Source organism: Phyllobates terribilis, unplaced genomic scaffold, assembly GCF_046119375.1.
Source record: "Phyllobates terribilis strain yellow unplaced genomic scaffold, ASM4611937v1 Scaffold_2__4_contigs__length_985480577, whole genome shotgun sequence".
Taxonomy (NCBI): Eukaryota; Metazoa; Chordata; class Amphibia; order Anura; family Dendrobatidae; genus Phyllobates; species Phyllobates terribilis.
Window position 1 is genome coordinate 558,764,009 of NW_027362762.1, and position 23,956 is coordinate 558,787,964.

Here is a 23,956-nt window from a genome sequence, read left to right on the forward strand (position 1 = left end):
GAGAGTTCCAAATGTGTGTGGGTAGAATATATATCCCACTGGGGTAAAATTGAAAAAAGTTTAAAAAAAAATTTTTTTTGGACTTAGTCGTTTTTCCGACGTTTATCAGACTTTCAGATAGGGGAAATGTCAGTGAGCATTCCGATTTCAGTTCCAGAGCGATTCAGCCAATGAGTCCTTGTTATTTAGTCGTTTTCAGCCAATTTTCTGGATTTTTGAAAATTTCACTTTTTTGTGAAAATATCCACTAAATGAGGGAATAATATGTGTGAGAGTACCGAAGGAGAGTTCCAAATGTGTGTGGGTAGAATATATATCCCACGGGGGTAAAATTGAAAAAAGTTGAAAAAAAATTTTTTTTGGACTTAGTAATTTTTCCGGCGTTTATCAGACTTTCAGATAGGGGAAATGTCAGTGAGCGTTCCGATTTCAGTTCCAGAGTGATTCGCCCAATGAGTCCTTGATATTTAGTCGTTTTTCAGCCAATTTTCTGGATTTTTGAAAATTTCTCTTTTTTGTGAAAATATCCACTAAATGAGGGAATAATATGTGTGAGGGTACCCCAGGAGAGTTCCAAATGTGTGTGGGTAGAATATATATCCCACGGGGTTAAAAGAGAAAAAAGTTGAAAACATTTTTTTTTTGGACTTACTCATTTTTCCGGCGTTTATCAGACTTTCAGATATGGCAAATGTCAGTGAGTGTTCCAATTTCAGTTCCAGAGCGATACGCCCAATGAGTCTTTGATATTTAGTCGTTTTCAGCCAATTTTCTGGATTTTTGAAAATTTCACTTTTTTGTGAAAATATCCACTAAATGAGGGAATAATATGTGTGAGGGTTCCCCAGGAGAGTTTCAAATGTGTTTGGGAAGAATATATATCCCACGGGGGTAAAATTGAATAAAGTAGAAACATTTTTTTTTTTGGACTTAGTCATTTTTTCAGCGTTTATCAGACTTTCAGATAGGGGAAATGTCAGTGAGCATTCCGATTTCAGTTCCAGAGCGATTCGCCCAATGAGTCCTTGATATTTAGTCGTTTTCAGCCAATTTTCTGGATTTTTGAAAATTTAACTTTTTTGTGAAAATATCCACTAAATGAGGGAATAATATGTGTGAGGGTACCCCAGGAGAGTTCCAAATGTGTGTGGGAAGAATATATATCCCACGGGGGTAAAATTGAAGAAAGTTGAAAAAAAATTTTTTTTGGACTTAGTCATTTTTCCGGCGTTTATCAGACTTTCAGATAGGGGAAATGTCAGTGAGTGTTCCGATTTCAGTTCCAGAGCGATTCGCCCAATGAGTCCTTGATATTTAGTCGTTTTCAGCCAATTTTCTGGATTTTTGAAAATTTAACTTTTTTGTGAAAATATCCACTAAATGAGGGAATAATATGTGTGAGGGTACCCCAGGAGAGTTCCAAATGTGTGTGGGAAGAATATATATCCCACTGGGGTAAAATTGAAAAAAGTTGAAAAAAAATTTTTTTTGGACTTAGTCGTTTTTCCGACGTTTATCAGACTTTCAGATAGGGGAAATGTCAGTGAGCATTCCGATTTCAGTTCCAGAGCGATTCGCCCAATGAGTCCTTGTTATTTAGTCATTTTCAGCCAATTTTCTGGATTTTTGAAAATTTCACTTTTTTGTGAAAATATCCACTAAATGAGGGAATAATATGTGTGAGAGTACCGAAGGAGAGTTCCAAATGTGTGTGGGTAGAATATATATCCCACGGGGGTAAAATTGAAAAAAAATTTTTTTGGGACTTAGTCATTTTTCCGGCGTTTATCAGACTTTCAGATAGGGGAAATGTCAGTGAGCGTTCCGATTTCAGTTCCAGAGTGATTTGCCCAATGAGTCCTTGTTATTTAGTTGTTTTCAGCCAATTTTCTGGATTTTTGAAAATTTCACTTTTTTGTGAAAATATCCACTAAGTGAGGGAATAATATGTGTGAGGGTACCCCAGGAGAGTTCCAAATGTGTGTGGGAAGAATATATATCCCACGGGGGTAAAATTGAAAAAAGTTGAAAAAAATTATTTTTTGGACTTAGTCGTTTTTCCGACGTTTATCAGACTTTCAGATAGGGGAAATGTCAGTGAGCATTCTGATTTCAGTTCCAGAGCGATTCGCCCAATGAGTCCTTGTTATTTAGTCGTTTTCAGCCAATTTTCTGGATTTTTGAAAATTTCACTTTTTTGTGAAAATATCCACTAAATGAGGGAATAATATGTGTGAGAGTACCGAAGGAGAGTTCCAAATGTGTGTGGGTAGAATATATATCCCACTGGGGTAAAATTGAAAAAAGTTTAAAAAAAAATTTTTTTTGGACTTAGTCGTTTTTCCGACGTTTATCAGACTTTCAGATAGGGGAAATGTCAGTGAGCATTCCGATTTCAGTTCCAGAGCGATTCGCCCAATGAGTCCTTGTTATTTAGTCGTTTTCAGCCAATTTTCTGGATTTTTGAAAATTTCACTTTTTTGTGAAAATATCCACTAAATGAGGGAATAATATGTGTGAGGGTTCCCCAGGAGAGTTTCAAATGTGTTTGGGAAGAATATATATCCCACGGGGGTAAAATTGAATAAAGTAGAAACATTTTTTTTTTTGGACTTAGTCATTTTTTCAGCGTTTATCAGACTTTCAGATAGGGGAAATGTCAGTGAGCTTTCCGATTTCAGTTCCAGAGCGATTCGCCCAATGAGTCCTTGATATTTAGTCGTTTTCAGCCAATTTTCTGGATTTTTGAAAATTTAACTTTTTTGTGAAAATATCCACTAAATGAGGGAATAATATGTGTGAGGGTACCCCAGGAGAGTTCCAAATGTGTGTGGGAAGAATATATATCCCACGGGGGTAAAATTGAAAAAAGTTGAAAAAATTTTGTTTTTGGACTTAGTCATTTTTCCGGCATTTATCAGTCTTTTAGATAGGGGAAATGGCAGTGAGCGTTCCGATTTCAGTTCCAGAGCGATTCACCCAATGAGTCCTTGTTATTTAGTCGTTTTCAGGCAATTTTCTGGATTTTTGAAAATTTCACTTTTTTGTGAAAATATCCACTAAATGAGGGAATAATATGTGCGAGGGTACCCCAGGAGAGTTCCAAATGTGTGTGGGTAGAATATATATCCCACGGGGGTAAAATTGAAAAAAATTTTTTTTTGGACTTAGTCATTTTTCTGGCGTTTATCAGACTTTCAGATAGGGGAAATGTCAATGAGCGTTCCGATTTCAGTTCCAGAGCGATTCGCCCAATGAGTCCATGATATTTAGTCGTTTTCAGCCAATTTTCTGGATTTTTGAAAATTTAATTTTTTGTGAAAATATCCACTAAATGAGGGAATAATATGTGTGAGGGTACCCCAGGAGAGTTTCAAATGTGTGTGGGAAGAATATATATGCCACGGGGGTAAAATTGAAAAAAGTTTAAAAAAAATTTTTTTTGGACTTAGTCATTTTTCCGGCGTTTTTCAGACTTTCAGATAGGGGAAATGTCAGTGAGCGTTCCGATTTCAGTTCCAGAGTGATTCGCCCAATGAGTCCTTGTTATTTAGTTGTTTACAGCCAATTTTCTGGATTTTTGAAAATGTCTCTTTTTTGTGAAAATATCCACTAAATGAGGGAATAATATGTGTGAGGGTTCCCCAGGAGAGTTCCAAATGTGTGTGGGAAGAATATATATCCCACGGGGGTAAAATTGAAAAAAGTTGAAAAAAATTATTTTTTGGACTTAGTCATTTTTCTGGCGTTTATCAGACTTTCAGATACGGGAAATGTCAGTGAGTGTTCCGAATTCAGTTCCAGAGCGATTCGCCCAATGAGTCTTTGATATTTAGTCGTTTTCAGCCAATTTTCTGGATTTTTGAAAATTTCACTTTTTTGTGAAAATATCCACTAAATGAGGGAATAATATGTGTGAGGGTACCCCAGGAGAGTTCCAAATGTGTGTGGGTAGAATATATATCCCACGGAGGTAAAATTGAAAAAAGCTGAAAAAATTTTTTTTTGGACTTAGTCATTTTTCCAGCGTTTATCAGACTTTCAGATACGAGAAATGTCAGTGAGCGTTCCGATTTCAGCTCCAGAGCGATTCGCCCAATGAGTCCTTGATATTTAGTCGTTTTCAGCCAATTTTCTGGATTTTTGAAAATTTCACTTTTTTGTGAAAATATCCACTAAATGAGGGAATAATATGTGTGAGGGTACCCCAGGAGATCTCTAAATGTGTGTGGGAAGAATATATATCCCACGGGGGTAAAATTGAAAAAAGTTGAAAAAAAATTTTTTTTTGACTTAGTAATTTTTCCGGCGTTTATCAGACTTTCAGATAGGGGAAATGTCAGTGAGCGTTCCGATTTCAGTTCCAGAGTGATTCGCCCAATGAGTCTTTGATATTTAGTCGTTTTCAGCCAATTTTCTGGATTTTTGAAAATTTCACTTTTTTGTGAAAATATCCACTAAATGAGGGAATAATATGTGTGAGGGTACCCCAGGAGAGTTCGAAATGTGTGTGGGTAGAATATATATCCCACTGGGGTAAAATTGAAAAAAGTTGAAAAAAAAATTTTTTTTGGACTTAGTCGTTTTTCCGACGTTTATCAGACTTTCAGATAGGGGAAATGTCAGTGAGCATTCCGATTTCAGTTCCAGAGCGATTCGCCCAATGAGTCCTTGTTATTTAGTCGTTTTCAGCCAATTTTCTGGATTTTTGAAAATTTCACTTTTTTGTGAAAATATCCACTAAATGAGGGAATAATATGTGTGAGAGTACCGAAGGAGAGTTCCAAATGTGTGTGGGTAGAATATATATCCCACTGGGGTAAAATTGAAAAAAGTTTAAAAAAAAATTTTTTTTGGACTTAGTCGTTTTTCCGACGTTTATCAGACTTTCAGATAGGGGAAATGTCAGTGAGCATTCCGATTTCAGTTCCAGAGCGATTCGCCCAATGAGTCCTTGTTATTTAGTCGTTTTCAGCCAATTTTCTGGATTTTTGAAAATTTCACTTTTTTGTGAAAATATCCACTAAATGAGGGAATAATATGTGTGAGGGTTCCCCAGGAGAGTTTCAAATGTGTTTGGGAAGAATATATATCCCACGGGGGTAAAATTGAATAAAGTAGAAACATTTTTTTTTTTGGACTTAGTCATTTTTTCAGCGTTTATCAGACTTTCAGATAGGGGAAATGTCAGTGAGCATTCCGATTTCAGTTCCAGAGCGATTCGCCCAATGAGTCCTTGATATTTAGTCGTTTTCAGCCAATTTTCTGGATTTTTGAAAATTTAACTTTTTTGTGAAAATATCCACTAAATGAGGGAATAATATGTGTGAGGGTACCCCAGGAGAGTTCCAAATGTGTGTGGGAAGAATATATATCCCACGGGGGTAAAATTGAAGAAAGTTGAAAAAAAATTTTTTTTGGACTTAGTCATTTTTCCGGCGTTTATCAGACTTTCAGATAGGGGAAATGTCAGTGAGTGTTCCGATTTCAGTTCCAGAGCGATTCGCCCAATGAGTCCTTGATATTTAGTCGTTTTCAGCCAATTTTCTGGATTTTTGAAAATTTAACTTTTTTGTGAAAATATCCACTAAATGAGGGAATAATATGTGTGAGGGTACCCCAGGAGAGTTCCAAATGTGTGTGGGAAGAATATATATCCCACTGGGGTAAAATTGAAAAAAGTTGAAAAAAAATTTTTTTTGGACTTAGTCGTTTTTCCGACGTTTATCAGACTTTCAGATAGGGGAAATGTCAGTGAGCATTCCGATTTCAGTTCCAGAGCGATTCGCCCAATGAGTCCTTGTTATTTAGTCATTTTCAGCCAATTTTCTGGATTTTTGAAAATTTCACTTTTTTGTGAAAATATCCACTAAATGAGGGAATAATATGTGTGAGAGTACCGAAGGAGAGTTCCAAATGTGTGTGGGTAGAATATATATCCCACGGGGGTAAAATTGAAAAAAAAATTTTTTGGGACTTAGTCATTTTTCCGGCGTTTATCAGACTTTCAGATAGGGGAAATGTCAATGAGCGTTCCGATTTCAGTTCCAGAGCGATTCGCCCAATGAGTCCATGATATTTAGTCGTTTTCAGCCAATTTTCTGGATTTTTGAAAATTTAATTTTTTGTGAAAATATCCACTAAATGAGGGAATAATATGTGTGAGGGTACCCCAGGAGAGTTTCAAATGTGTGTGGGAAGAATATATATGCCACGGGGGTAAAATTGAAAAAAGTTTAAAAAAAATTTTTTTTGGACTTAGTCATTTTTCCGGCGTTTTTCAGACTTTCAGATAGGGGAAATGTCAGTGAGCGTTCCGATTTCAGTTCCAGAGTGATTCGCCCAATGAGTCCTTGTTATTTAGTTGTTTACAGCCAATTTTCTGGATTTTTGAAAATGTCTCTTTTTTGTGAAAATATCCACTAAATGAGGGAATAATATGTGTGAGGGTTCCCCAGGAGAGTTCCAAATGTGTGTGGGAAGAATATATATCCCACGGGGGTAAAATTGAAAAAAGTTGAAAAAAATTATTTTTTGGACTTAGTCATTTTTCTGGCGTTTATCAGACTTTCAGATAGGGGAAATGTCAGTGAGCGTTCCGATTTCAGTTCCAGAGCGATTCGCCCAATGAGTCCTTGATATTTAGTCGTTTTCAGCCAATTTTCTGGATTTTTGAAAATTTCACTTTTTTGTGAAAATATCCACTAAATGAGGGAATAATATGTGTGAGGGTTCCCCAGGACAGTTCCAAATGTGTGTGGGAAGAATATATATCCCATGGGGGTAAAATTGAAAAAAAAATTTTTTTGGACTTAGTCATTTTTCTGGCGTTTATCAGACTTTCAGATAGGGGAAATGTCAGTGAGTGTTCCGATTTCAGTTCCAGAGCGATTCGCCCAATGAGTCTTTGATATTTAGTCGTTTTCAGCCAATTTTCTGGATTTTTGAAAATTTCACTTTTTTGTGAAAATATCCACTAAATGAGGGAATAATATGTGTGAGGGTACCCCAGGAGAGTTCCAAATGTGTGTGGGTAGAATATATATCCGACGGGGGTTAAATTGAAAAAAGTTGAAAAAAATTTTTTTTTGGACTTAGTCGTTTTTCCGACGTTTATCAGACTTTCAGATAGGGGAAATGTCAGTGAGCATTCCGATTTCAGTTCTAGAGTGATTCGGCCAATGAGTCCTTGTTATTTAGTCGTTTTCAGCCAATTTTCTGGATTTTTGAAAATTTCACTTTTTTGTGAAAATATCCACTAAATGAGGGAATAATATGTGTGAGGGTACCCCAGGAGAGTTCCAAATGTTTGTGGGTAGAATATATATCGCACGGGGGTAAAATTGAAAAAAGTAGAAACATTTTTTTTTTGGACTTAGTCGTTTTTCCGGCGTTTATCAGACTTTAAGATAGGGGAAATGTCAGTGAGTGTTCCGATTTCAGTTCCAGAGCGATTCGCCCAATGAGTCTTTGATATTTAGTCGTTTTCAGCCAATTTTCTGGATTTTTGAAAATTTCACTTTTTTGTGAAAATATCCACTAAATGAGGGAATAATATGTGTGAGGGTACCCCAGGAGAGTTTCAAATGTGTGTGGGAAGAATATATATGCCACGGGGGTAAAATTGAAAAAAGTTTAAAAAAAATTTTTTTTGGACTTAGTCATTTTTCCGGCGTTTATCAGACTTTCAGATAGGGGAAATGTCAGTGAGCGTTCCGATTTCAGTTCCAGAGTGATTCGCCCAATGAGTCCTTGTTATTTAGTTGTTTTCAGCCAATTTTCTGGATTTTTGAAAATTTCACTTTTTTGTGAAAATATCCACTAAATGAGGGAAAAATATGTGTGAGGGTTCCCCAGGAGAGTTCCAAATGTGTGTGGGAAGAATATATATCCCACGGGGGTAAAATTGAAAAAAGTTGAAAAAAATTATTTTTTGGACTTAGTCATTTTTCTGGCGTTTATCAGACTTTCAGATAGGGGAAATGTCAGTGAGCGTTCCGATTTCAGTTCCAGAGCGATTCGCCCAATGAGTCTTTGATATTTAGTCGTTTTCAGCCAATTTTCTGGATTTTTGAAAATTTCACTTTTTTGTGAAAATATCCACTAAATGAGGGAATAATATGTGTGAGGGTTCCCCAGGAGAGTTCCAAATGTGTGTGGGAAGAATATATATCCCACGGGGGTAAAATTGAAAAAAAAGATTTTTTTGGACTTAGTCATTTTTCCGGCGTTTATCAGACTTTCAGATAGGGGAAATGTCAGTGAGTGTTCCGATTTCAGTTCCAGAGCGATTCGCCCAATGAGTCTTTGATATTTAGTCATTTTCAGCCAATTTTCTGGATTTTTGAAAATTTCACTTTTTTGTGAAAATATCCTCTAAATGAGGGAATAATATGTGTGAGGGTACCCCAGGAGAGTTTCAAATGTGTGTGGGAAGAATATATATGCCACGGCGGTAAAATTGAAAAAAGTTTAAAAAATATTTTTTTTGAACTTAGTCATTTTTCCGGCGTTTATCAGACTTTCAGATAGGGGAAATGTCAGTGAGCGTTCCGATTTCAGTTCCAGAGCGATTCGCCCAATGAGTCCTTGATATTTAGTCGTTTTCAGCCAATTTTCTGGATTTTTGAAAATTTCACTTTTTTGTGAAAATATCCACTAAATGAGGGAATAATATGTGTGAGGGTACCCCAGGAGAGTTCCAAATGTGTGTGGGTAGAATATATATCCGACGGGGGTTAAATTGAAAAAAGTTGAAAAAAAATTTTTTTTGGACTTAGTCGTTTTTCCGACGTTTATCAGACTTTCAGATAGGGGAAATGTCAGTGAGCATTCCGATTTCAGTTCCAGAGCGATTCGCCCAATGAGTCCTTGTTATTTAGTCGTTTTCAGCCAATTTTCTGGATTTTTGAAAATTTCACTTTTTTGTGAAAGTATCCACTAAATGAGGGAATAATATGTGTGAGGGTACCGAAGGAGAGTTCCAAATGTGTGTGGGTAGAATATATATCCCACAGGGGTAAAATTGAAAAAAGTTGAAAAAAATTTTTTTTTGGACTTAGTCGTTTTTCCGGCGTTTATCAGACTTTAAGATAGGGGAAATGTCAGTGAGTGTTCCGATTTCAGTTCCAGAGCGATTCGCCCAATGAGTCTTTGATATTTAGTCGTTTTCAGCCAATTTTCTGGATTTTTGAAAATTTCACTTTTTTGTGAAAATATCCACTAAATGAGGGAATAATATGTGTGAGGGTACCCCAGGAGAGTTTCAAATGTGTGTGGGAAGAATATATATGCCACGGGGGTAAAATTGAAAAAAGTTTAAAAAAAATTTTTTTTGGACTTAGTCATTTTTCCGGCGTTTATCAGACTTTCAGATAGGGGAAATGTCAGTGAGCGTTCCGATTTCAGTTCCAGAGTGATTCGCCCAATGAGTCCTTGTTATTTAGTTGTTTTCAGCCAATTTTCTGGATTTTTGAAAATTTCACTTTTTTGTGAAAATATCCACTAAATGAGGGAAAAATATGTGTGAGGGTTCCCCAGGAGAGTTCCAAATGTGTGTGGGAAGAATATATATCCCACGGGGGTAAAATTGAAAAAAGTTGAAAAAAATTATTTTTTGGACTTAGTCATTTTTCTGGCGTTTATCAGACTTTCAGATAGGGGAAATGTCAGTGAGCGTTCCGATTTCAGTTCCAGAGCGATTCGCCCAATGAGTCTTTGATATTTAGTCGTTTTCAGCCAATTTTCTGGATTTTTGAAAATTTCACTTTTTTGTGAAAATATCCACTAAATGAGGGAATAATATGTGTGAGGGTTCCCCAGGAGAGTTCCAAATGTGTGTGGGAAGAATATATATCCCACGGGGGTAAAATTGAAAAAAAAGATTTTTTTGGACTTAGTCATTTTTCCGGCGTTTATCAGACTTTCAGATAGGGGAAATGTCAGTGAGTGTTCCGATTTCAGTTCCAGAGCGATTCGCCCAATGAGTCTTTGATATTTAGTCATTTTCAGCCAATTTTCTGGATTTTTGAAAATTTCACTTTTTTGTGAAAATATCCTCTAAATGAGGGAATAATATGTGTGAGGGTACCCCAGGAGAGTTTCAAATGTGTGTGGGAAGAATATATATGCCACGGCGGTAAAATTGAAAAAAGTTTAAAAAAAATTTTTTTTGAACTTAGTCATTTTTCCGGCGTTTATCAGACTTTCAGATAGGGGAAATGTCAGTGAGCGTTCCGATTTCAGTTCCAGAGCGATTCGCCCAATGAGTCCTTGATATTTAGTCGTTTTCAGCCAATTTTCTGGATTTTTGAAAATTTCACTTTTTTGTGAAAATATCCACTAAATGAGGGAATAATATGTGTGAGGGTACCCCAGGAGAGTTCCAAATGTGTGTGGGTAGAATATATATCCGACGGGGGTTAAATTGAAAAAAGTTGAAAAAAAATTTTTTTTGGACTTAGTCGTTTTTCCGACGTTTATCAGACTTTCAGATAGGGGAAATGTCAGTGAGCATTCCGATTTCAGTTCCAGAGCGATTCGCCCAATGAGTCCTTGTTATTTAGTTGTTTTCAGCCAATTTTCTGGATTTTTGAAAATTTCACTTTTTTGTGAAAATATCCACTAAATGAGGGAATAATATGTGTGAGGGTTCCCCAGGAGAGTTCCAAATGTGTGTGGGAAGAATATATATCCCACGGGGGTAAAATTGAAAAAAGTTGAAAAAAATTATTTTTTGGACTTAGTCATTTTTCTGGCGTTTATCAGACTTTCAGATAGGGGAAATGTCAGTGAGCGTTCCGATTTCAGTTCCAAAGCGATACGCCCAATGAGTCCTTGATGTTTAGTCGTTTTCAGACAATTTTCTGGATTTTTGAAAATTTCACTTTTTTGTGAAAATATCCACTAAATGAGGGAATAATATGTGTGAGGGTACCCCAGGAGAGTCCCAAAAGTGTGTGGGAAGAATATATATCCCACGGGGGTAAAATTGAAAAAAGTTAAAAAAATTTTTTTTTTGGACTTAGTCATTTTTCCGGCGTTTATCAGACTTTCAAATACGAGAAATGTCAGTGAGCATTCCGATTTCAGCTCCAGAGCGATTCGGCCAATGAGTCCTTGATATTTAGTCATTTTCAGCCAATTTTCTGGATTTTTGAAAATTTCACTTTTTTGTGAAAATATCCACTAAATGAGGGAATAATATGTGTGAGGGTACCCCAGGAGAGTTCCAAATGTGTGTGGGTAGAATATATATCCCACGGGGGTAAAATTGAAAAAAGCTGAAAACATTTTTTTTTGGACTTAGTCATTTTTCCGGCGTTTATCAGACTTTCAGATAGGGCAAATGTCAGTGAGCGTTCCAATTTCAGTTCCAGAGCGATTCGCCCAATGAGTCTTTGATATTTAGTCGCTTTCAGCCAATTTTCTGGATTTTTGAAAATTTCACTTTTTTGTGAAAATATCCACTAAATGAGGGAATAATATGTGTGAGGGTACCCCAGGAGAGTCCCAAAAGTGTGTGGGAAGAATATATATCCCACGGGGGTAAAATTGAAAAAAGTTGAAAAAAAATTTTTTTTGGACTGTCATTTTTCTGGCGTTTATCAGACTTTCAGATAGGGGAAATATCAGTGAGCGTTCCGATTTCAGTTCCACAGCGATTCGCCCAATTAGTCCTTGATAATTAGTCGTTTTCAGCCAATTTTCTGGATTTTTGAAAATTTCACTTCTTTGTGAAAATATCCACTAAATGAGGGAATAATATGTGTGAGGGTACCGAATGAGAGTTCCAAATGTGAGTGGGTAGAATATATATCCCACGGGGATAAAATTGAAAAAAGTTGAAAACATTTTTTTTTTGGACGTAGTCATTTTTCCGGCGTTTATCAGACTTTCAGATAGGGGAAATGTCAGTGAGCATTCCGATTTCAGTTCCAGAGCGATACGCCCAATGAGTCCTTGATATTTAGTCGTTTTCAGACACTTTTCTGGATTTTTGAAAATTTCACTTTTTTGTGAAAATATCCACTAAATGAGGGAATAATAAGTGTGAGGGTACCCCAGAAGAGTTCCAAATATGTGTGGGTAGAATATATATCCGACGGGGGTAAAATTGAAAAAAGTTGAAAAAAAATTTTTTTTGGACTTAGTCATTTTTCTGGCGTTGATCAGACTTTCAGATAAGGGAAATGTCAGTGAGCATTCCGATTTCAGTTCCAGAGCGATACGCCCAATGAGTCCTTGATGTTTAGTCGTTTTCAGCCAATTTTCTGGATTTTTGAAAATTTCTCTTTTTTGTGAAAATATCCACTAAATGAGGGAATAATATGTGTGAGGGTACCCCAGGAGAGTTTCAAATGTGTGTGGGTAGAATATATATCCCACGGGGGTAAAATTGAAAAAAGCTGAAAAAATTTTTTTTTGGACTTAATCATTTTTCCGGCGTTTATCAGACTTTCAGATAGGGGAAATGTCAGTGAGCATTCCGATTTCAGTTCCAGAGCGATTCGCCCAATTAGTCCTTGATATTTAGTCGCTTTCAGCCAATTTTCTGGATTTTTGAAAATTTCCCTTTTTTGTGAAATTATCCACTAAATGAGGGAATAATAAGAGTGAGGGTACCCCAGAAGAGTTCCAAATGTGTGTGGGTAGAATATATATCCGACGGAGGTAAAATTGAAAAAAGTTGAAAAAATATTTTTTTTGGACTTAGTCATTTTTCTGGCGTTTATCAGACTTTCAGATACGGGAAATGTCAGTGAGTGTTCCGAATTCAGTTCCAGAGCGATTCGCCCAATGAGTCTTTGATATTTAGTCGTTTTCAGCCAATTTTCTGGATTTTTGAAAATTTCACTTTTTTGTGAAAATATCCACTAAATGAGGGAATAATATGTGTGAGGGTACCCCAGGAGAGTTCCAAATGTGTGTGGGTAGAATATATATCCCACGGAGGTAAAATTGAAAAAAGCTGAAAAAATTTTTTTTTGGACTTAGTCATTTTTCCAGCGTTTATCAGACTTTCAGATACGAGAAATGTCAGTGAGCGTTCCGATTTCAGCTCCAGAGCGATTCGCCCAATGAGTCCTTGATATTTAGTCGTTTTCAGCCAATTTTCTGGATTTTTGAAAATTTCACTTTTTTGTGAAAATATCCACTAAATGAGGGAATAATATGTGTGAGGGTACCCCAGGAGATCTCTAAATGTGTGTGGGAAGAATATATATCCCACGGGGGTAAAATTGAAAAAAGTTGAAAAAAAAATTTTTTTTGACTTAGTAATTTTTCCGGCGTTTATCAGACTTTCAGATAGGGGAAATGTCAGTGAGCGTTCCGATTTCAGTTCCAGAGTGATTCGCCCAATGAGTCTTTGATATTTAGTCGTTTTCAGCCAATTTTCTGGATTTTTGAAAATTTCACTTTTTTGTGAAAATATCCACTAAATGAGGGAATAATATGTGTGAGGGTACCCCAGGAGAGTTCGAAATGTGTGTGGGTAGAATATATATCCCACTGGGGTAAAATTGAAAAAAGTTGAAAAAAAAATTTTTTTTGGACTTAGTCGTTTTTCCGACGTTTATCAGACTTTCAGATAGGGGAAATGTCAGTGAGCATTCCGATTTCAGTTCCAGAGCGATTCGCCCAATGAGTCCTTGTTATTTAGTCGTTTTCAGCCAATTTTCTGGATTTTTGAAAATTTCACTTTTTTGTGAAAATATCCACTAAATGAGGGAATAATATGTGTGAGAGTACCGAAGGAGAGTTCCAAATGTGTGTGGGTAGAATATATATCCCACTGGGGTAAAATTGAAAAAAGTTTAAAAAAAAATTTTTTTTGGACTTAGTCGTTTTTCCGACGTTTATCAGACTTTCAGATAGGGGAAATGTCAGTGAGCATTCCGATTTCAGTTCCAGAGCGATTCGCCCAATGAGTCCTTGTTATTTAGTCGTTTTCAGCCAATTTTCTGGATTTTTGAAAATTTCACTTTTTTGTGAAAATATCCACTAAATGAGGGAATAATATGTGTGAGAGTACCGAAGGAGAGTTCCAAATGTGTGTGGGTAGAATATATATCCCACGGGGGTAAAATTGAAAAAAGTTGAAAAAAAATTTTTTTTGGACTTAGTAATTTTTCCGGCGTTTATCAGACTTTCAGATAGGGGAAATGTCAGTGAGCGTTCCGATTTCAGTTCCAGAGTGATTCGCCCAATGAGTCCTTGATATTTAGTCGTTTTTCAGCCAATTTTCTGGATTTTTGAAAATTTCTCTTTTTTGTGAAAATATCCACTAAATGAGGGAATAATATGTGTGAGGGTACCCCAGGAGAGTTCCAAATGTGTGTGGGTAGAATATATATCCCACGGGGTTAAAAGAGAAAAAAGTTGAAAACATTTTTTTTTTGGACTTACTCATTTTTCCGGCGTTTATCAGACTTTCAGATATGGCAAATGTCAGTGAGTGTTCCAATTTCAGTTCCAGAGCGATACGCCCAATGAGTCTTTGATATTTAGTCGTTTTCAGCCAATTTTCTGGATTTTTGAAAATTTCACTTTTTTGTGAAAATATCCACTAAATGAGGGAATAATATGTGTGAGGGTTCCCCAGGAGAGTTTCAAATGTGTTTGGGAAGAATATATATCCCACGGGGGTAAAATTGAATAAAGTAGAAACATTTTTTTTTTTGGACTTAGTCATTTTTTCAGCGTTTATCAGACTTTCAGATAGGGGAAATGTCAGTGAGCATTCCGATTTCAGTTCCAGAGCGATTCGCCCAATGAGTCCTTGATATTTAGTCGTTTTCAGCCAATTTTCTGGATTTTTGAAAATTTAACTTTTTTGTGAAAATATCCACTAAATGAGGGAATAATATGTGTGAGGGTACCCCAGGAGAGTTCCAAATGTGTGTGGGAAGAATATATATCCCACGGGGGTAAAATTGAAGAAAGTTGAAAAAAAATTTTTTTTGGACTTAGTCATTTTTCCGGCGTTTATCAGACTTTCAGATAGGGGAAATGTCAGTGAGTGTTCCGATTTCAGTTCCAGAGCGATTCGCCCAATGAGTCCTTGATATTTAGTCGTTTTCAGCCAATTTTCTGGATTTTTGAAAATTTAACTTTTTTGTGAAAATATCCACTAAATGAGGGAATAATATGTGTGAGGGTACCCCAGGAGAGTTCCAAATGTGTGTGGGAAGAATATATATCCCACTGGGGTAAAATTGAAAAAAGTTGAAAAAAAATTTTTTTTGGACTTAGTCGTTTTTCCGACGTTTATCAGACTTTCAGATAGGGGAAATGTCAGTGAGCATTCCGATTTCAGTTCCAGAGCGATTCGCCCAATGAGTCCTTGTTATTTAGTCATTTTCAGCCAATTTTCTGGATTTTTGAAAATTTCACTTTTTTGTGAAAATATCCACTAAATGAGGGAATAATATGTGTGAGAGTACCGAAGGAGAGTTCCAAATGTGTGTGGGTAGAATATATATCCCACGGGGGTAAAATTGAAAAAAAATTTTTTTGGGACTTAGTCATTTTTCCGGCGTTTATCAGACTTTCAGATAGGGGAAATGTCAGTGAGCGTTCCGATTTCAGTTCCAGAGTGATTTGCCCAATGAGTCCTTGTTATTTAGTTGTTTTCAGCCAATTTTCTGGATTTTTGAAAATTTCACTTTTTTGTGAAAATATCCACTAAGTGAGGGAATAATATGTGTGAGGGTACCCCAGGAGAGTTCCAAATGTGTGTGGGAAGAATATATATCCCACGGGGGTAAAATTGAAAAAAGTTGAAAAAATTTTGTTTTTGGACTTAGTCATTTTTCCGGCGTTTATCAGTCTTTTAGATAGGGGAAATGGCAGTGAGCGTTCCGATTTCAGTTCCAGAGCGATTCACCCAATGAGTCCTTGTTATTTAGTCGTTTTCAGGCAATTTTCTGGATTTTTGAAAATTTCACTTTTTTGTGAAAATATCCACTAAATGAGGGAATAATATGTGTGAGGGTACCGAAGGAGAGTTCCAAATGTGTGTGGGTAGAATATATATCCCACGGGGGTAAAATTGAAAAAAATTTTTTTTTGGACTTAGTCATTTTTCTGGCGTTTATCAGACTTTCAGATAGGGGAAATGTCAATGAGCGTTCCGATTTCAGTTCCAGAGCGATTCGCCCAATGAGTCCATGATATTTAGTCGTTTTCAGCCAATTTTCTGGATTTTTGAAAATTTAATTTTTTGTGAAAATATCCACTAAATGAGGGAATAATATGTGTGAGGGTACCCCAGGAGAGTTCCAAATGTGTGTGGGAAGAAAATATATCCCACGGGGGTAAAATTGAAGAAAGTTGAAAAAAAATTTTTTTGGGACTTAATCATTTTTCCGGCGTTTATCAGACTTTCAGATAGGGGAAATGTCAGTGAGTGTTCCGATTTCAGTTCCAGAGCGATTCGCCCAATGAGTCCTTGATATTTAGTCGTTTTCAGCCAATTTTCTGGATTTTTGAAAATTTAACTTTTTTGTGAAAATATCCACTAAATGAGGGAATAAAATGTGTGAGGGTACCCCAGGAGAGTTCCAAATGTTTGTGGGTAGAATATATATCCCACGGGGGTAAAATTGAATAAAGTAGAAAAATTTTTTTTTGGACTTAGTCATTTTTTCGGCGTTTATCAGACTTTCAGATAGGGGAAATGTCAGTGAGCATTCCGATTTCAGTTCCAGAGCGATTCGCCCAATGAGTCCTTGTTATTTAGTAGTTTTCAGACAATTTTCTGGATTTTTGAAAATTTCACTTTTTTTGTGAAAATATCCACTAAATGAGGGAATAATATGTGTGAGAGTACCGAAGGAGAGTTCCAAATGTTTGTGGGTAGAATATATATCCCACGGGGGTAAAATTGAATAAAGTAGAAAAATTTTTTTTTTTGGACTTAGTCATTTTTTCGGCGTTTATCAGACTTTCAGATAGGGGAAATGTCAGTGAGCATTCCGATTTCAGTTCCAGAGCGATTCGCCGAATGAGTCCTTGATATTTAGTGGTTTTCAGCCAATTTTCTGGATTTTTGAAAATTTCACTTTTTTCTGAAAATATCCACTAAATGAGGGAATAATATGTGTGAGGGTACCCCAGGAGAGTTCCAAATGTGTGTGGGTAGAATATATATCCCACGGGGGTAAAATTGAAAAAAAATTTTTTTGAACTTAGTCATTTTTCCGGCGTTTATCAGACTTTCAGATAGGGGAAATGTCAGTGAGCTTTCCGATTTCAATTCCAGAGTGATTCGCCCAATGAGTCTTTGATATTTAGTCGTTTTCAGCCAATTTTCTGGATTTTTGAAAATTTCACTTTTTTGTGAAAATATCCACTAAATGAGGGAATAATATGTATGAGGTTACCCCAGGAGAGTTTCAAATGTGTGTGGGAAGAATATATATCCCACGGGGGTAAAATTGAATATAGTAGAAAATTTTTTTTTTTTTGGACTTAGTCATTTTTCCGGCGTTTATCAGACTTTAAGATAGGGGAAATGTCAGTGAGTGTTCCGATTTCAGTTCCAGAGTGATTCGCCCAATGAGTCTTTGATATTTAGTCGTTTTCAGCCAATTTTCTGGATTTTTGAAAATTTCACTTTTTTGTGAAAATATCCACTAAATGAGGGAATAATATGTGTGAGGGTACCCCAGGAGAGTTTCAAATGTGTGTGGGAAGAATATATATGCCATGGGGGTAAAATTGAAAAAAGTTTAAAAAAAATTTTTTTTGGACTTAGTCATTTTTCCGGCGTTTATCAGACTTTCAGATAGGGGAAATGTCAGTGAGCATTCCGATCTCAGTTCCAGAGTGATTCGCCCAATGAGTCCTTGTTATTTAGTTGTTTTCAGCCAATTTTCTGGATTTTTGAAAATTTCACTTTTTTGTGAAAATATCCACTAAATGAGGGAATAATATGTGTGAGGGTTCCCCAGGAGAGTTCCAAATGTGTGTGGGAAGAATATATATCCCACGGGGGTAAAATTGAAAAAAGTTGAAAAAAAATATTTTTTGGACTTAGTCATTTTTCTGGCGTTTATCAGACTTTCAGATACGGGAAATGTCAGTGAGCGTTCCGATTTCAGTTCCAGAGCGATTCGCCCAATGAGTCCTTGATATTTAGTCGTTTTCAGCCAATTTTCTGGATTTTTGAAAATTTCACTTTTTTGTGAAAATATCCACTAAATGAGGGAATAATATGTGTGAGGGTTCCCCAGGAGAGATCCAAATGTGTGTGGGAAGAATATATATCCCACGGGGGTAAAATTGAAAAAAAAATTTTTTTGGACTTAGTCATTTTTCCGGCGTTTATCAGACTTTCAGATAGGGGAAATGTCAGTGAGCGTTCCGATTTCAGTTCCAGAGTGATTCGCCCAATGAGTCATTGTTATTTAGTTGTTTTCACCAATTTTCTGGATTTTTGAAAACTTCACTTTTTTGTGAAAATATCCACTAAATGAGGGAATAATATGTGTGAGGGTACCCCAGGAGAGTTCGAAATGTGTGTGGGTAGAATATATATCCCACGGGGGTAAAATTGAAAAAAGTAGAAACATTTTTTTTTGGACTTAGTCATTTTTCCGGCGTTTATCAGACTTTAAGATAGGGGAAATGTCAGTGATTGTTCCGATTTCAGTTCCAGAGCGATTCGCCCAATGAGTCTTTGATATTTAGTCGTTTTCAGCCAATTTTCTGGATTTTTGAAAATTTCACTTTTTTGTGAAAATATCCACTAAATGAGGGAATAATATGTGTGAGGGTACCCCAGGAGAGTTTCAAATGTGTGTGGGAAGAATATATATGCCACGGGGGTAAAATTGAAAAAAGTTTAAAAAAAAATTTTTTTGGACTTAGTAATTTTTCCGGCGTTTATCAGACTTTCAGATAGGGGAAATGTCAGTGAGCGTTCCGATTTCAGTTCCAGAGCGATTCGCCCAATGAGTCCTTGATATTTAGTCGTTTTTCAGCCAATTTTCTGGATTTTTGAAAATTTCTCTTTTTTGTGAAAATATCCACTAAATGAGGGAATAATATGTGTGAGGGTACCCCAGGAGAGTTCCAAATGTGTGTGGGTAGAATATATATCCCACGGGGTTAAAAGAGAAAAAAGTTGAAAACATTTTTTTTTTGGACTTACTCATTTTTCCGGCGTTTATCAGACTTTCAGATATGGCAAATGTCAGTGAGTGTTCCAATTTCAGTTCCAGAGCGATACGCCCAATGAGTCTTTGATATTTAGTCGTTTTCAGCCAATTTTCTGGATTTTTGAAAATTTCACTTTTTTGTGAAAATATCCACTAAATGAGGGAATAATATGTGTGAGGGTACCCCAGGAGAGTTTCAAATGTGTTTGGGAAGAATATATATCCCACGGGGGTAAAATTGAATAAAGTAGAAACATTTTTTTTTTTGGACTTAGTCATTTTTTCAGCGTTTATCAGACTTTCAGATAGGGGAAATGTCAGTGAGCATTCCGATTTCAGTTCCAGAGCGATTCGCCCAATGAGTCCTTGATATTTAGTCGTTTTCAGCCAATTTTCTGGATTTTTGAAAATTTAACTTTTTTGTGAAAATATCCACTAAATGAGGGAATAATATGTGTGAGGGTACCCCAGGAGAGTTCCAAATGTGTGTGGGAAGAATATATATCCCACGGGGGTAAAATTGAAGAAAGTTGAAAAAAAATTTTTTTTGGACTTAGTCATTTTTCCGGCGTTTATCAGACTTTCAGATAGGGGAAATGTCAGTGAGTGTTCCGATTTCAGTTCCAGAGCGATTCGCCCAATGAGTCCTTGATATTTAGTCGTTTTCAGCCAATTTTCTGGATTTTTGAAAATTTCACTTTTTTGTGAAAATATCCACTAAATGAGGGAATAATATGTGTGAGGGTACCCCAGGAGAGTTCCAAATGTGTGTGGGAAGAATATATATCCCACTGGGGTAAAATTGAAAAAAGTTGAAAAAAAATTTTTTTTGGACTTAGTCGTTTTTCCGACGTTTATCAGACTTTCAGATAGGGGAAATGTCAGTGAGCATTCCGATTTCAGTTCCAGAGCGATTCGCCCAATGAGTCCTTGTTATTTAGTCATTTTCAGCCAATTTTCTGGATTTTTGAAAATTTCACTTTTTTGTGAAAATATCCACTAAATGAGGGAATAATATGTGTGAGAGCACCGAAGGAGAGTTCCAAATGTGTGTGGGTAGAATATATATCCCACGGGGGTAAAATTGAAAAAAATTTTTTTTGGGACTTAGTCATTTTTCCGGCGTTTATCAGACTTTCAGATAGGGGAAATGTCAGTGAGCGTTCCGATTTCAGTTCCAGAGTGATTTGCCCAATGAGTCCTTGCTATTTAGTTGTTTTCAGCCAATTTTCTGGATTTTTGAAAATTTCACTTTTTTGTGAAAATATCCACTAAGTGAGGGAATAATATGTGTGAGGGTACCCCAGGAGAGTTCCAAATGTGTGTGGGAAGAATATATATCCCACGGGGGTAAAATTGAAAAAAGTTGAAAAAATTTTGTTTTTGGACTTAGTCATTTTTCCGGCGTTTATCAGTCTTTTAGATAGGGGAAATGGCAGTGAGCGTTCCGATTTCAGTTCCAGAGCGATTCACCCAATGAGTCCTTGTTATTTAGTCGTTTTCAGGCAATTTTCTGGATTTTTGAAAATTTCACTTTTTTGTGAAAATATCCACTAAATGAGGGAATAATATGTGTGAGGGTACCGAAGGAGAGTTCCAAATGTGTGTGGGTAGAATATATATCCCACGGGGGTAAAATTGAAAAAAATTTTTTTTTGGACTTAGTCATTTTTCTGGCGTTTATCAGACTTTCAGATAGGGGAAATGTCAATGAGCGTTCCGATTTCAGTTCCAGAGCGATTCGCCCAATGAGTCCATGATATTTAGTCGTTTTCAGCCAATTTTCTGGATTTTTGAAAATTTAATTTTTTGTGAAAATATCCACTAAATGAGGGAATAATATGTGTGAGGGTACCCCAGGAGAGTTCCAAATGTGTGTGGGAAGAAAATATATCCCACGGGGGTAAAATTGAAGAAAGTTGAAAAAAAATTTTTTTGGGACTTAATCATTTTTCCGGCGTTTATCAGACTTTCAGATAGGGGAAATGTCAGTGAGTGTTCCGATTTCAGTTCCAGAGCGATTCGCCCAATGAGTCCTTGATATTTAGTCGTTTTCAGCCAATTTTCTGGATTTTTGAAAATTTAACTTTTTTGTGAAAATATCCACTAAATGAGGGAATAAAATGTGTGAGGGTACCCCAGGAGAGTTCCAAATGTTTGTGGGTAGAATATATATCCCACGGGGGTAAAATTGAATAAAGTAGAAAAATTTTTTTTTTTGGACTTAGTCATTTTTTCGGCGTTTATCAGACTTTCAGATAGGGGAAATGTCAGTGAGCATTCCGATTTCAGTTCCAGAGCGATTCGCCCAATGAGTCCTTGTTATTTAGTAGTTTTCAGACAATTTTCTGGATTTTTGAAAATTTCACTTTTTTGTGAAAATATCCACTAAATGAGGGAATAATATGTGTGAGAGTACCGAAGGAGAGTTCCAAATGTTTGTGGGTAGAATATATATCCCACGGGGGTAAAATTGAAAAAAGTTGAAAAAAATTTTTTTTTGGACTTAGTCATTTTTCCGGCGTTTATCAGACTTTCAGATAGGTGAAATGTCAGTGAGCGTTCCGATTTCAGTTCCAGAGTGATTCGCCCAATGAGTCCTTGTTATTTAGTTGTTTTCAGCCAATTTTCTGGATTTTTGAAAATTTCACTTTTTTGTGAAAATATCCACTAAATGAGGGAATAATATGTATGAGGGTACCCCAGGAGAGTTTCAAATGTGTGTGGGAAGAATATATATCCCACGGGGGTAAAATTGAAAAAAGTAGAAACATTTTTTTTTGGACTTAGTCATTTTTCCGGCGCTTATCAGACTTTCAGATAGGGGAAATGTCAGTGAGCGTTCCGATCTCAGTTCCAGAGTGATTCGCCCAATGAGTCCTTGTTGTTTAGTTGTTTTCAGCCAATTTTCTGGATTTTTGAAAATTTCACTTTTTTGTGAAAATATCCACTAAATGAGGGAATAATATGTGTGAGGGTTCCCCAGGAGAGTTCCAAATGTGTGTGGGAAGAATATATATCCCACGGGGGTAAAATTGAAAAAAGTTGAAAAAAATTATTTTTTTGACTTAGTCATTTTTCTGGCGTTTATCAGACTTTCAGATAGGGGAAATGTCAGTGAGCGTTCCGATTTCAGTACCAGAGCGATTCGCCCAATGAGTCCTTGATATTTAGTCGTTTTCAGCCAATTTTCTGGATTTTTGAAAATTTCACTTTTTTGTGAAAATATCCACTAAATGAGGGAATAATATGTGTGAGGGTTCCCCAGGAGAGTTCCAAATGTGTGTGGGAAGAATATATATCCCACGGGGGTAAAATTGAAGAAAGTTGAAAAAAAAATTTTTTTGGACTTAGTAATTTTTCCGGCGTTTATCAGACTTTCAGATAGGGGAAATGTCAGTGAGCATTCCGATTTCAGTTCCAGAGTGATTCGCCCAATGAGTCCTTGTTATTTAGTTGTTTTCAGCCAATTTTCTGGATTTTTGAAAATTTCACTTTTTTGTGAAAATATCCACTAAATGAGGGAATAATATGTGTGAGGGTTCCCCAGGAGAGTTCCAAATGTGTGTGGGAAGAATGTATATCCCACGGGGGTAAAATTGAAAAAAAATTTTTTTTGGACTTAGTAATTTTTCCGGCGTTTATCAGACTTTCAGATAGGGGAAATGTCAGTGAGCGTTCCGATTTCAGTTCCAGAGTGATTCGCCCAATGAGTCATTGTTATTTAGTTGTTTTCAGGCAATTTTCTGGATTTTTGAAAATTTCACTTTTTTGTGAAAATATCCACTAAATGAGGGAATAATATGTGTGAGGGTACCCCAGGAGAGTTTCAAATGTGTGTGTGAAGAATATATATGCCACGGGGGTAAAATTGAAAAAAGTTTAAAAAAAATTTTTTTTGGACTTAGTCATTTTTCCGCCGTTTATCAGACTTTCAGATAGGGGAAATGTCAGTGAGCGTTCCGATTTCAGTTCCAGAGCGATTCGCCAAATGAGTCCTTGATATTTAGTCGTTTTCAGCCAATTTTCTGGATTTTTGAAAATTTCACTTTTTTGTGAAAATATCCACTAAATGAGGGAATAATATGTGTGAGGGTACCCCAGGAGAGTTCCAAATGTGTGTGGGTAGAATATATATCCGACGGGGGTTAAATTGAAAAAAGTTGAAAAAAAATTTTTTTTGGACTTAGTCGTTTTTCCGACGTTTATCAGACTTTCAGATAGGGGAAATGTCAGTGAGCATTCCAATTTCAGTTCCAGAGCGATTCGCCCAATGAGTCCTTGTTATTTAGTCGTTTTCAGCCAATTTTCTGGATTTTTGAAAATTTCACTTTTTTGTGAAAATATCCACTAAATGAGGGAATAATATGTATGAGGGTACCCCAGGAGAGTTTCAAATGTGTGTGGGAAGAATATATATCCCACGGGGGTAAAATTGAAAAAAGTAGAAACATTTTTTTTTGGACTTAGTCATTTTTCCGGCGCTTATCAGACTTTCAGATAGGGGAAATGTCAGTGAGCGTTCCGATCTCAGTTCCAGAGTGATTCGCCCAATGAGTCCTTGTTGTTTAGTTGTTTTCAGCCAATTTTCTGGATTTTTGAAAATTTCACTTTTTTGTGAAAATATCCACTAAATGAGGGAATAATATGTATGAGGGTACCCCAGGAGAGTTTCAAATGTGTGTGGGAAGAATATATATCCCACGGGGGTAAAATTGAAAAAAGTAGAAACATTTTTTTTTGGACTTAGTCATTTTTCCGGCGCTTATCAGACTTTCAGATAGGGGAAA